The sequence below is a fragment of the Rhodnius prolixus genome, unplaced genomic scaffold (assembly GCF_049639745.1).
Source record: "Rhodnius prolixus isolate KJV_2025 unplaced genomic scaffold, Rpr scaffold_4, whole genome shotgun sequence".
NCBI classification, from domain to species: domain Eukaryota; kingdom Metazoa; phylum Arthropoda; class Insecta; order Hemiptera; family Reduviidae; genus Rhodnius; species Rhodnius prolixus.
The window spans coordinates 29027700-29041315 of NW_027411614.1; the positions used below are offsets into that span (position 1 = coordinate 29027700).

The 13616-nt window shown below is 33.9% G+C and overlaps 1 protein-coding gene across 1 annotated transcript in view; it reads left to right on the forward strand.

Annotated features, from left to right (window-relative positions):
* Window positions 1-13616, forward strand: part of LOC141456485 (uncharacterized) — a 638647-nt gene that overhangs the window by 56137 nt on the left and 568894 nt on the right. Inside the window, exon 2 of the mRNA XM_074132515.1 lies at window positions 357-425. The gene's annotated coding sequence lies outside the window, so the exon portion shown is untranslated. The remainder of the gene's footprint in view (window positions 1-356; window positions 426-13616) is intronic.

Consider the following 13616-nt stretch of genomic DNA (forward strand, 5'->3'; position numbering starts at 1 on the left):
GGATGTGAATAAAATAACCTTTCCTCAATTTTGTTTTACTATGAGTAATGTCAAGTGACGTGGACGGAGGTGTTTCTAATAAACTTTATTGTATTAAAATGCTACATTTTATTGTATTATACCAATAAATAGTCGAATTAATTATTAAGTACACCTCTCATAAGATGTACAAAATACATTTCATCTGTTATAACTTAAAGCTACCACAATTTTCTCTTTAAATCTAATTTAAAATAAACACTTTCAATAGAAATTTGTATCGTAAAGCTTTAAGTTAGTATTAATTAATTTAATTAATTATAATGTTAATGTTCTATAATTTTCTCTAGAAATTAATATAATTATAAATGTTTCAGGTAAAGGAAACATCGTCTTATTGAATTCTAGAGAATACCACATAGGCTAACTCCTTCATCCTGTCTTTGGTAAGTTAATAATGAACTTAAAGTTAATCATATCAAAGACTAATAATGAAGAGTGCACCTTTCAATTAACATTAATTAAAAGACAGCTCGTTTCAACATGGTGATGCGTGTGTTTTTTAAACGTTGTTACTTGAGAACTCTCAGAGGTGGTCTACTAATTGTGTTTATTTAACACTGTTAATCAGTAATTTTGTTTAAATGAATAAATGATTCATTTTTTTTTTCAATAGTTTGTTTACAAGTGTCTACAAAAATAAAATAAATGAAGTAAAATTGAGATTAAAAGCATGATACTGTGTACACTCAACTACTATTTAGTACAGATTAAAGGAGAACATCTTAACATATTAAGAAAATAATTAAGGACTTATATAGATGCTTGAAATAACATGATATAACAAAATATGTTTGAAGAATTTTTGTAGCCAAGAGAACTTATTAAAACTGTCCGGTTGGTCAATTGTGGGGCAAAAGGTATGAACCGGTTTTAAAGGGATGTAAAACAAAAACAATTCAACTTACAGAAATTATGTTTATATTGTTTAATTCAGTACAGAATCTAGTTTTTTACATTAAGTTTGAAAGATGATATCACGTAGGTGGCGACCGTCTGCCGCGATGCACTCTTGAAGGCGAATTCTGAAGTTTTCAACCGCTCTTCTGCACATTTCGATGGGTATTGCCGTAACTTCCTCTCTGATTCTGTCCTTAAGTTCTTCCTGGGTATGTGGACGATGTTTAAAAACTTTTTCCTTTATGTACCCCCAGATAGAAAAATCACAAATGCTCAAATCTGGTGAGCGCTCAGGCCACTCCACGTCACCCCTCAAAGAGACGAAGCGCTGGGGAAACGCCTCAATTTCGCCATTGAAATCCTAGCAGTGTGGGATGTAGCCCCGTCCTGTTGGAACCAGATGTCTCCCAGATTAGTTGCTTCACTCAATTCTTCCAGCTCAGGTTCAAAAAAAAACTCTTCCAACATTGTCGTATAGCGCTCAGCGGTGACAGTGACGGATCGCCCATTATCCTCGAAAAAGTAAGGACCAATAATCCCAAATTGGGATACTGCACACCATACAATCACTTCAGTATCCCAGGGAGAACTTAAGGACAGAATCAGGCAATACCCATCGAAATGTGCAGAAGAGCGGTTGAAAACTTCAGAATTCGCCTTCAAGAGTGCATCGCGGCTGACGGCCGCCACCTACGTGATATCATCTTTCAAACAATGTAAAAAAACTAGATTCTGTACTGAATTAAACAATATAAACATAATTTCTGTAAGTTGAATGGTTTTTGTTTTACCTTCCTTTAAAACCGGTTCATACCTTTTGCCCCACCCTGTACAAGGATTGTTCATCAAAAAAAGCACGAAAAATGAAATATTTGAAATTTTACAAAATATTCAGTGCTACTTTTAAGTATATTTGGACCATACTGCTACATTTTAAACATATTTTAGAAATTTTGAAGTATTCGAGCTATTGTAATAACTGTAGCTCGGTTTTTCTCTCTAAGAACTTCAGAAGATTTCCAAGTATAACGACGAGCTTAACCTTCCAGCGGGTGCGAGTATCTCACAAATACAGACTAAGACTAAAATAATCGCAGTTTAGAGACGGAGCGACAGAGGGTGCTGTCCTTTAAGCAATGCTACACTCTCATGACTAGTTTCCTTCAGTAAAAATCTTATCTTGTTTGGAGTTGTATATTTCTTTGCAATTGCCGATCCGTGCCTGATATATACTCACGACCATTCGAGTAAGTTTCCTGACTTATCAATTATTTATATTTTTTCTTTTATACGTGTTCATCAAATTGAACTATTTTCAGCATTGTTTATAAGAATATTGTTTTCTACTGACAGAAAAAGACATTGTATATCTCAGATACGAGGAGGAAATAACTGCGAACACTTTTAGACAGTCTAGTGTCAGAACATAATGATTGTAAAATTGCACTTATTGTCTTGTAAAAAATAAAACGTACTGTCGTTTTCTGAGCCTTTTTTTATTTGTTATTTCATTATTAATAATTACAGATGTTATTTAATTAATTTCATTCCTTCTATTGATAAAAAAAATTAAAAATACCAAAGTTTATCTGTAAGATACGCGCGCCAGTTTTTGTAACTTTTTGGACGCGCCCGCTGGAAGGTTAAACCTTAAATTACGTGTTACTTTATTTTTGTAAATTACTTTTTTCGATATATGTTGATGTTTGTTTTCTTTATTTACAGCTTAATATTATTTTATTTCTCTTCCATTTCATTGCAACAATGCTTTCATTTTATTCTGATTTTTATGCTACATTTTTCTTTATTTGATGTGTCATCTGCCGACGGCTGTAAAGCTTGCGATCCCTATTATGCAAAAAAAAAAAAGGTTATTTTTGTACTTTCATAAATAACAGGTTATATTAATGTTTGACATAACTCATCAGACAAATAAATAGTTATGTCAATCTGTAGTCCTTGTTTTTTATATTACCCGATTTGAAATGTCAAAATGGAAACTTACCAAAAAAACGGCCGAGTTTCCCACTTGTACATTGTTAATAACTAGGGAACGGATTCGTATGTATTTACATATTTTTTTCTAGGCAATTTACAGACGTTTTTCAACTAGAAGTATTCATACTGACACTCTTTAAGCCGTTTGAGCCTACTTTTATTTCACATATTTCCACATATTTGGACGTCATCGCATATTTATACATATTTGATTAAAATAAATAAATATTTCTACATATTTAATCAAAATATGTACATATTTTTCATTTTGGGCATATTTTCATAAATGGGAGGTGGTTGACAGGAACTGTGAACCACAGACTGTAGGGCTGTGAATCACAGTGGTTAAAAAAGTGTTCTTAAAAGCACCAAGTCGCATTAAAATGCTAAAAGATCTCTATCCAGACTTGTGCCTTCCACCAGAACCAATATTGACAAGATGGGATACTTGGCTGGAAGCAGCTCAGTATTACTATGAAAACTACAATAAAATCAAGAATGTCCTTTCACATCTCGAAGACGAAGCAGTAGCGATAAATACAGCCAAGTCTTTATTCGAGAAACCTAATTTAAGGAACGACCTTGCATTCATTTCTGACAATTGCGTATTTCTTGCACAAGCCATTACCCAACTTGAGTCCCAAAATGTTCGACTGACAGAAAACGTGTCCAACGTTAAAAAAGTCATCGAAAAGGTGGAAGGAATACCTGGGAGTAAGGGAGATCTGATCAGATCAAAACTGGTAGAAGTACTGAGCAAGAACAAAGGGTGGGAGACCATCTGCCAGATTTCTGATATTATCAGTGGAACAGAAGTCACCTCAGAACATCGTGTACCCTTTACACCCAACGAGATAACTTCTTTCAGCAAGGCACCTATAACATCTGTAGATGTTGAACGATCTTTTGGTCGTTACAAGTCCATCTTACGCCCAAAACGTCGTCACTTTACGTTCCAACATTTGAAATTTCATGTGGTTGCAAACAATTTCGAAGAGTGAAGTTTTCAAAATTGAAAATTTAACACATCTTTTTATAAATAGTAAAAATGTTCTTTGTTGTATAAATCATTATAACTTGTAAAAACAAATTATTTTGTTCCTAATAAATTATTATAAATTGTAAAAATGTTCTTTTCTTGCATAAATAATTATAACTTGCCCCCCCCCAAAAATCCATTTTAATAAAAAAAAAATGTCCATTTTACTTAAATATTCCAGAAAATATTTTAAGAAAATCACATATTTTCCACATAATTGACGAAAATAAATGCATATTTTAGTTAAATATTTGGCATTTTTAAATACATAAAAATCCGTTCCTTATTAATAACCAACTGCTCTGAGTTTTTTTGATTTTTGTTTTTCTTTTTTAATCGTTGAATATCATTCCTCCGGATTTCAGGTCGCAAACATTGAATCCTCTTTAAGAAACAATGAGAGAGCAAGTTAGATCCAAAACATTAGACGGGCACATCTCATATAATTGTTTTAAAAATGTATGCAATTCCCACTGGTGTCCCATGCTGGGTAGCAAAATAACTTATTCATCACTCTTACCGCTAACAAATTGAATCTCTTGTCTCTCTGTGGATTGTGGATTTTCATTTTTAACGTCTGGGTTTTGCAGAATAAAACGATTTTTTTTTTTAACCCGGTTACATCTGAATTTATTTGGAATCAAATTTTCTCAGTGCATATTCCACCTCTAAACAGTGTTTTCTCGTTACATACAACACTTCACTTCACTGATAGTAAGGTGACGGTGTAAACTGTTGGCTTCCAAGAAGAGAAAATCTACTGGCATCCAGCTCGGGATCTTCTTGTTTGAATCCACTAGCTGATCCTTTCCTAAATAGCTGATTGAATATTAGTTATATGTTCGCTTGATTCGTGAGTTGTGTTTGATTAGACGGAAAGCTATTAGTTTATTAAAATGATAAGGTTATCAGGATAATCAGAAATATTAAAGAAAAATATATCCAAAAATTCGACAGGAATAAAGCTTTGGTAGGTTTAAAAGAAGAGCCATTACTATAGATTTAAAAGGAAAGCTTCAGTTTGTTGAATTTGTTTGATGCCTGTAAAATGGTCTGAATATTTAAAAAGCACAACTTTGTGATTTTTTTAATCAGCGAATGGTGGAAGGAATATTTTGGTAAATTATTATTTTTCTTTTATGGTTTTGTTAATCTATTACTGTGCAACCTGCAACAAGTAAAAGTGATATATCATTTGACATCTGATGAAGTAGACATCCAATGGTTTGCCTTTCTAATTAGTTGTAGTTTTATGGATGTTAAGTCAAACAAAAACGGTCGGTAGGCCACTTGCGCTTCAGGTGGAAGCCTTGGATCTTCAGAGTGGGTGGGTAGCTAATAATGAGAATATCAGAGCGGAAAGGTTGAAGTGGAACATCCTGTCTCGAGAAGAGCCTGGCACTACAATATCAACTTATGTTTCTTTCATACGATGACGGATATACTAATTGTGTACTTAAAGCGATGATAGAACACCACTTTTAAACATAATTGGCTAACCTGGTTCTGATTAAAATCGGAATGTAAACCTTTTACCTACCTCATTTTGGATCTTCCTCTGCCAAGCTTGTTTTTATCCGTCGTTTTTTTGTCTTTGAGTTGACGTAAATTGGTTGTTTAGAATCCTCATCTCAGCCTGCACTATTTTGTCAAGGCAGGCCCTTGATCTGCGAGTAGATATGTAGTTTCGGACACTAGCTCTTCTAGTAATCCTTCTCCACTTTTCTAAATAATCTCCTCTGTCTGGATTCTTGACTTAATCCACTTTGTCAAGGTCAATTTCTTACAAAATGTCTAAATATTTGGAGGAATGTAGACTTGTAAACAGTAATTTGAATGAATATCTTAGGTTTCGTGACCGTAAATTATTGAACAAGGATATTAAGATTGGCGAGGAATCGGTCAAATAATAACAACAACTCGTCTAGTCTCTAGTTCTGGTTTTTAGTTTTCTATAACTCAACTAACCCGCATAGCCACGTAAGTTTCAATAATTATAAAAAAATTATTGTATTTTATTTTTATATTACTGATTTTCTATGTTACTGATTCTTTAAATTGTATTTTTGTATTTGTTATATCCAGGCCCTGAAGAAGACAATATATTTGTCGAAACGTTGGCAAAAAGACGAGTTGTTGTTTTTTATTTGACCGATTCCTCGCCAATCTTGAATCCTTAGTTTAGTAATTTGAATCTCTTTATTCACATCCCTCTTCGATTCAGATAATCCTCTTTCAGTGACATCGACACAAGCGTTTTCACTTAACTGCGCCACTCAGGTATTGGTAATTTCTTAATTTATTCTGAAAATTTTCGCTATCCATCGAAAATGTTTTCCTAACCTAAAACATCTTGGTGGTTTCCCTGGCAATGCTCTTGTTGGTCTACTTTAAGACAGACGTAATCCTGTCTGTTTTGTTTAGTAATACTCTTTTTAGCCGTATCCTTAGAACAACTGTCAAGAAAGTTGTTTATTTCACACAGATTTGTTCGCATTAAACAAGTTAGTTTTTGCTTTAACAAAATTTCTATTTGGTGAAGATAAAAGAATACAAATTTATAAAGCGTAAGGAACATCAAGAGGGTGCAATGCTTTAGAAAATGTAATAAAAGTGAGACGGACTCTGACATTTTACACATCTCAAGTGTCTCTTCTGTCAGTAATTAGCTTCGTCACCACTCAGCTCACTCCACGTTCTACTTTTCTTTATTGCTTTAAAATGGTTCTTTTGATATTCCTTGGAAATTTAATGAAAACTAAAGCCAGTGCACTTTTTGTAAAAAGATGAACAAAAACAAAATTAAAAAGTCTTGCATAAGTTTTTGTTACATTTTCCTTCCAGTCCTTTATCTCTAATTAGGTTAAAAAGTATATTTGTTGAGGCGTAGTCTAGTAGAAACTTGAGGGAAATAAGCCGTGAAAATGGTTTAGATGAGTAGAGGCGGTAGTTCAGCAATCTTGCCAACTGTATAGAATTTGAAGAGAGGCGAGAAGAAAATCAAGACGAAGATATTGGAGAAAGAGGCACACATTGTTTTCACTTATATTACTTGTATTTTTCATGAATTACATTCCCTGGTTCTCTAGGATAAGAATATAATTTATTAGACTATAAATCTATTTGTCTATAAATTTTTTGTTTCCTATGATTTAATAGTTTTGGCCCTTTTGTATTTAATAAAACAAGTACAACATAAATTAACTTTGGAAGCTTTTTACTAATGAAAGCGCCTCCTGATTAACAATTGTTCCAACAGGGAACTGATCTAGGCTCCCCCTTGTGTTTTACTGTGCATTAAGTCGACTTACCTGCAAACTCTCTCTAATACTCAGCGTTGTCCATAGGAATGTTATTCCCATGGGATGGGATGGGATGGGACAGCACACATTTGTATTTCCCATGGTAGTCGATACTTGATATTGTAAAATAAATTTAGGCTGAAATTTTGAATAAGTTACGAAAACGGATGTCACCAGCTGTCGTTATAAACTATGTGTATATCAGATTTGCATGTAAGACGAAAATTGTGTAAATGGTTCAGGGATTACCTGGATTAACTGAATTATTAGAATCGGTCGATGAGCAGGAAATTGATAGTGTGCTGAATGAGCAGTGTGACTCAGAAATAGAATGAGAGTGTCAGAATGATGCTGAATTGTCATACTTAGATTATATTTTTGAGTGTTAAAGTTAATAAAATTAATAAATTTTGTCGTTTTGCATGTCTCTTTGTACATCTAGTCCTATTTAGTAGACACTAAACGTAAACTTTCATAAATTTAATAATTTTATTTGAACTGTATTCCATATTAATATTATAATGGGAATCCCGTGGGATGGGATGGGATGGGACAGGCATAAATTGCCATGGGATGGGATGGGACAGTAAAATATGTCCCATGGACAAGCCTGCTAATACTGACAACAATGCCTTACATACTGAACCCGTCCTGGTAGTTCGCACTCTTCAATTCCATCTTGATTCCCTGGAATCTTAGCTACATCAATCACAAATTAATGCTGATAAATCAAAGTATTTCTTCTTCATTCTGCAATATATTCTTGGATAATAGTTCTATTCTACCAGTCAACCTTGTGTTTTACCTAGACTTTACCTTGACTAGAGACACGCCCCTATAAAAGACTTTATTTATTTATTTATTCACAACAAATTTTCTTCATATCAAAATTCTCTAGCAGTCACGGCTAGACCTTCCATTAAATCCTCAAAGGCGACTGAGGCGCCGTTAACTTCGTAGCCAACTACGAACTCGATTAATGGTGGTCTTCACTGAAAGGCTATCATTCACGCTTTTCTCGTTATACAGGGTGTTCATTTTAAGACGGCTCAAATGCATTTCATGCTTAAACGGTTGATCTGAGCAAAAAATGGTATAAGGAAAATTTGTTGCCTTATTTCCCGATATTAAGAAAAATACTAGCTTTAATGCCTTGGCAATATTTTTAGTAGAAAGGGGATGAAAAAATACACAAAAATGACCTATCGCGTGGTCTTGTTTCTCTTTGATAACAAGTTAAAAAATTGAAATATGATTAATAAATACCATATTTTGAAATGGCCTAGCACCTTTAATTTTAAAGATATCGAATGGCGGTTTCCGGTTTCTTTCATAACATCTTATACTCTTTAAAACTGTCTATATGAAAATGAGGGTCAACTGTGAACCCTCATTTTTGGTCGCGCGTCAGCCGCGTATGCGGGCATGAATATAAAATCAAGTCACATATACTGAAACTAGAGTTGACGGGCAACAAATTTTTCCTCTACCGTTTAAGCATGAAATGCATTTGAGACATCTTAAAATGAACACCCTGTATACACGTTTACACATCATCGCATTTACTTAGCGAAGTTGTAAATGTTTAAACAAATGAAAAGCTTTTTATAATGGAATTAGTGCTCGTTTGTTTTGTTTTTTTTTTTAAACATCTAATTATTTTTCTCCTTTACTGCATCCTACATTCTTCACTTGGAAACCAATCATTACCTACCACATCTTGGCGCTGCAGAGTGGCTACATAAGGACATTCTAAGCCAGTAAGGACTGAAGGGTTTGTGAGGAGGACTGGTGAATAGCGTACCTAGGATTTTGAGGGACCCGAGTAAAAATGAGATAGGTCCTAGCCTCTCTCCGTTTGCAACTTTTAAATGAATAGTATATTATAAAGCCACCTCGTCATTAAATGTTGGTTTTTGATTCGTTGACAGATGAAAATAGTGGAAAATTAATATTAAATTATCCTTTACTGAAAACTTGATCTCTCCACATTAATTATTTCAATTTTACTTTTAATTTAATTCAAATTACAATCTTCAGCATTCAGCATACATTTAGAAAAATACATAAATTTTGTTTTGAAATTTTTACTAATTCAATTAAAATATATTAATTTAAATTTATGCCAACTTGACATTTAAAACAAAACTTGTTATGCTAAAAATATAAAAATTCAAAACATTAAAAGTAGTATTACATTTAGATATATCATTGTTCTCTCAAATGAGTCATTCTTCTACGATTGTGTAACTGTTAAACTATAGGGATCGTTTTTTTTAGAAGACAAATATGGGCAATTATATGAGTACAGTAAGATTGTCAAAGAAAATGAACAAACTGTATTTTAGAGCCCAATAATCATCGTGCTGAACCAGTGGTACACTGAACACAAAAGCAGTAGCTAAAACACATGGAGTTATTGTAAAGGTAACTTTGAAACAACTTAACGTGAATTTTTGAATGTACAGTTTTGTGCATACGAGGTGTGGCTATTAAATAACGGACTATTGCTGTAAAACATTTTATTTTATTTTATAGATAGAATAAATGAACTGTGAGGTGGTGGTTCAATTCCCAGCATTGCCGTTAGGAAGAAACAATAGTTCCCTAAGTTTAAATAAACAATATAAAAGCTAAGTTTCCCGAACAGAGGGAGGAGTCAAAAGTTTAAATATTGTAGAGGTGTTTTGCTATGTGCGGATACATCAGGTTAGTTACTGTAATGAGACTATGCTGCCCGAAAATGGGATCACATTTAAATAATGTTGCTATAAAGAGTGATGCTGCCAGTAGAATTGAATGAAGCGGTGATGTACCTGTGTGAGATGAACTTTTGGGACTAACCAACTGCTCACCACCTTCAGCTTCAATTTTATATCTAATAAATATACTTTTTATTATTTTACCTCTCTTTGTAGATCTCTTTGTAGTAATACGAGGTATGGCTATTAAATAACCAGACTATTGCTGTAAGACATTTTATTTTAAATTTATACATATTTAGTTATTATCCCCTTCAATATACACCCCTCCCCTATCCCTGCAACGCTCCATGATAATTTACTATTGTTCGAAACAGTGCTGGAAGTCTTTTTCTGTAAGCTCCTGCATGACGCGTGCCGCTTTTTCTTTCACTGCTTCAACGGACTGAAATCGTGTTCCATTTAATGCAGATTTGACTTTGGGGAACCGATAAAAGTCAAATGGGGCCAGGTGAGGCGAATAAGGCGGTTCGCCTAAAACTGGGATGTTGTACTTGGCTAGAAACGTCTTGACAGACAATGCTGTGTGAGCCGGCGCGTTGTCTTGATGGAGAACCCATGACTTGTTCTTCCACAAATCGGGTCGTTTTTTCCTGACTCATTCACGGAGTTGAGCAAGCACCTCACGGTAGTAATGTTGATTAATTATAATCGATATTTTCATCCGTTTTGGACGTGGAAGGGCGACCCGGGCGGTCGTCATCTCCGACATCTTCTTGGCCATCTTGGAAACGCTTGAACCACTCAAAAACTCGCGCACGTAATAAACATTCATCGCCATAAACTTCTTTTCGTAAAAGATAAGTTTCAGTAGCGGTTTTACCCAGTTTCATGTGGAATTTCACGACAATTCATTGCACTACTACATGTAATATCATGTTTTCGGCAAAACGAAACTAACACCTCTTACACAAACGACGGTTCCGGTCAGACAGAATTCTCTACAAACACGTGAGACGCTGCAATCGAAAGAGAAGGCTTTACTCTGCACAGCTGTCGGTCGTTAGGATTTGACGCATGCATAGTTCTTCTGTTGCGGCATCAGTCTCGTTATTTATGTAGCCACACCTCGTATGTCTCAACTAAAAACCGCTTTTTAAGCTGAAATGGTGAGTGTCTGTCCATTATCACCTATAAATTGCTTAAATTGACTGGATAAAGGGTCAGAACGGTTTTTAATTATTTATCATATGTTGCTGAGAAGGCGGATTTCATTAGACATTAATTAATAATAGTAAGGAAGAAATATGCTCATTAATCTTGTCACTAACATAAGTATCAAAGTAAAAATAGAAATAAAACGGCTGTGATTATTTATACAGATTTTCCTTTTAAACTACTTTATTCTCCAAACATTTCACTCGTATTTAATTCTTATCGCTTTAGAAAGAGTCTCCTCTCACAGCAGTACCAGTATCATCTCATTACCAATTCTTAAATGTTCTCTCATGGGCTTAATGTGCCGTGAAAATTGACTCCCTCCATTCCAATTCATTGCGAAATAGACACAGGTTTCTTACATCAATGAAGAGTTATGATCATCTGATATAGTTTAATTATTCAAGCTCTGCAATTTTTCCGGATATAGTAAATATTGATTTCTTTAAATGACTTTTGAAAATAAAAATTGGTGTCAACAGTAACATGACTTTCTCTTATTTCTCAAAAGAGAATTTTCTCATTCTCTAATTACTTCACATTGCGAACGTTTGAGTCATATTTATTTCTTACTAACGTCATCAATTCTGTAAGACCAAGCATTACAAAATTTTAACTTAGGATTGAAGATTGGCGAGCAGTCGGTCAAGTAAAACAACTCGTCCTTTTTGCCAACGTTTCGACAAATCATTTTTACTGATTTTCTATGTTACTGACTCTGTAAATTGTTTTGTATTTGTAATATCCAGGCCCTGAAGAAGACAATATATTTGTCGAAATGTTGGCAAAAAGACGAATTGTTTTATTTGACCGATTGCTCGCCAATCTTCAATCTTAAGTTTAACAATTTACGGTCACGAAACCTGTATATTCATACTACAAAGCTTTGTTAGCTTAAAGAGAAACATACACCAAACCAAAATAAAGATCAATTCTGTAAAACCAAACATTACACAGCGATGGAAGCTTACAGAGAAGTACACACCAAACCAAAATAAAGATCAATTCTGTAAAACCAAACATTACACAGCGATGGAAGCTTACAGAGAAGTACACACCAAACCAAAATAAAGATCAATTCTGTAAAACCAAACATTACACAGCGATGGAAGCTTACAGAGAAGTACACACCAAACCAAAATAAAGATCAATTCTGTAAAACCAAACATTACACAGCGATGGAAGCTTTCAGAGAAGTACACACCAAACCAAAATAATGATCAATTCTGTAAGACCATGTTTTACAAAGCGTTGTAAGCTTTCAGAGAAGTACACACCAAACCAAAATAATGATCAATTCTGTAAGACCATGTTTTACAAAGCGTTGTAAGCTTTCAGAGAAGTACACACCAAACCAAAATAATGATCAATTCTGTAAGACCATGTTTTACAAAGCGTTGTAAGCTTTCAGAGAAGTACACACCAAACCAAAATAAAGATCAATTTTAGTTGAGAAATTTTCTTAAAAATTTATTTTAGCAACTCATTTTACCCTTCTAAACCGCACACAGAGGCTTGAACCGTACATAACAGTCTCTTTAGAATGAATCTATCCATCCTTTCCCCCAAAAACCCCTTAATTGCATTTTGCTATAGAAAAATGTCAACCAAATGTTATACATCTTAAAAAGTAAATCTTTTTAAGAAATCGATTCAGTAAAACGGTACTTAGGGTTGACCGATTCTGGCCACAAACTTTCTGCAGTTTTTTGTTGGTGATGTACCTCCTGATGGATCAACGCAGACCAATCTATGAAGCCATCTTTCTCGTACTCATGGCTAAAACAGATATTGCCGTAGAAAACTCAAATTGAAAATCTGCTCAATAGAATCCTTTATCTCGAGGAATAAAATAAAGTAGTAGAGATTCTTTAACTTAACAAGGAAGGACGACTACGGAGGAGATCATAATGCCAACTGCTTAGTTCTGTTCAATGGTTCTAATATAATATTCCATTGTGTATAAACTCTTAATTTAATTTCAACACTACTTCATTTCCGGTCGTAATTCTTTAGATTGTTCATGTTGGTAGAAGTGATGCATTTTATGAGAGATCTAAAAATAAAAATGAAACATAATATTCTAATATAAAATTCATTCATTACAATATGAACACTTTTAAGAATAATAATAGCTTGAGTTTATTTAATGGAGACTGCCAGAAATAAAAACTGCAGATTTTACAGCTGTTCGTGTATTGTGCAGGAATTTGTTTAACTTCCAACTAATAAGTAGCATCTTTATATTTATTTACCATTCACATTTATCTGGAATATAATTAGGATTAGAACTTTTTACTCCTTAGCTACAGACTTGGAGCAAATCCAGACTAAACGAACTAGATCCTGTAGCAGAAAATGAATTCTATTCTACTTTATTTGGTTTAAATGGCGCTCGTTTAGTTATCCCTTAAAACT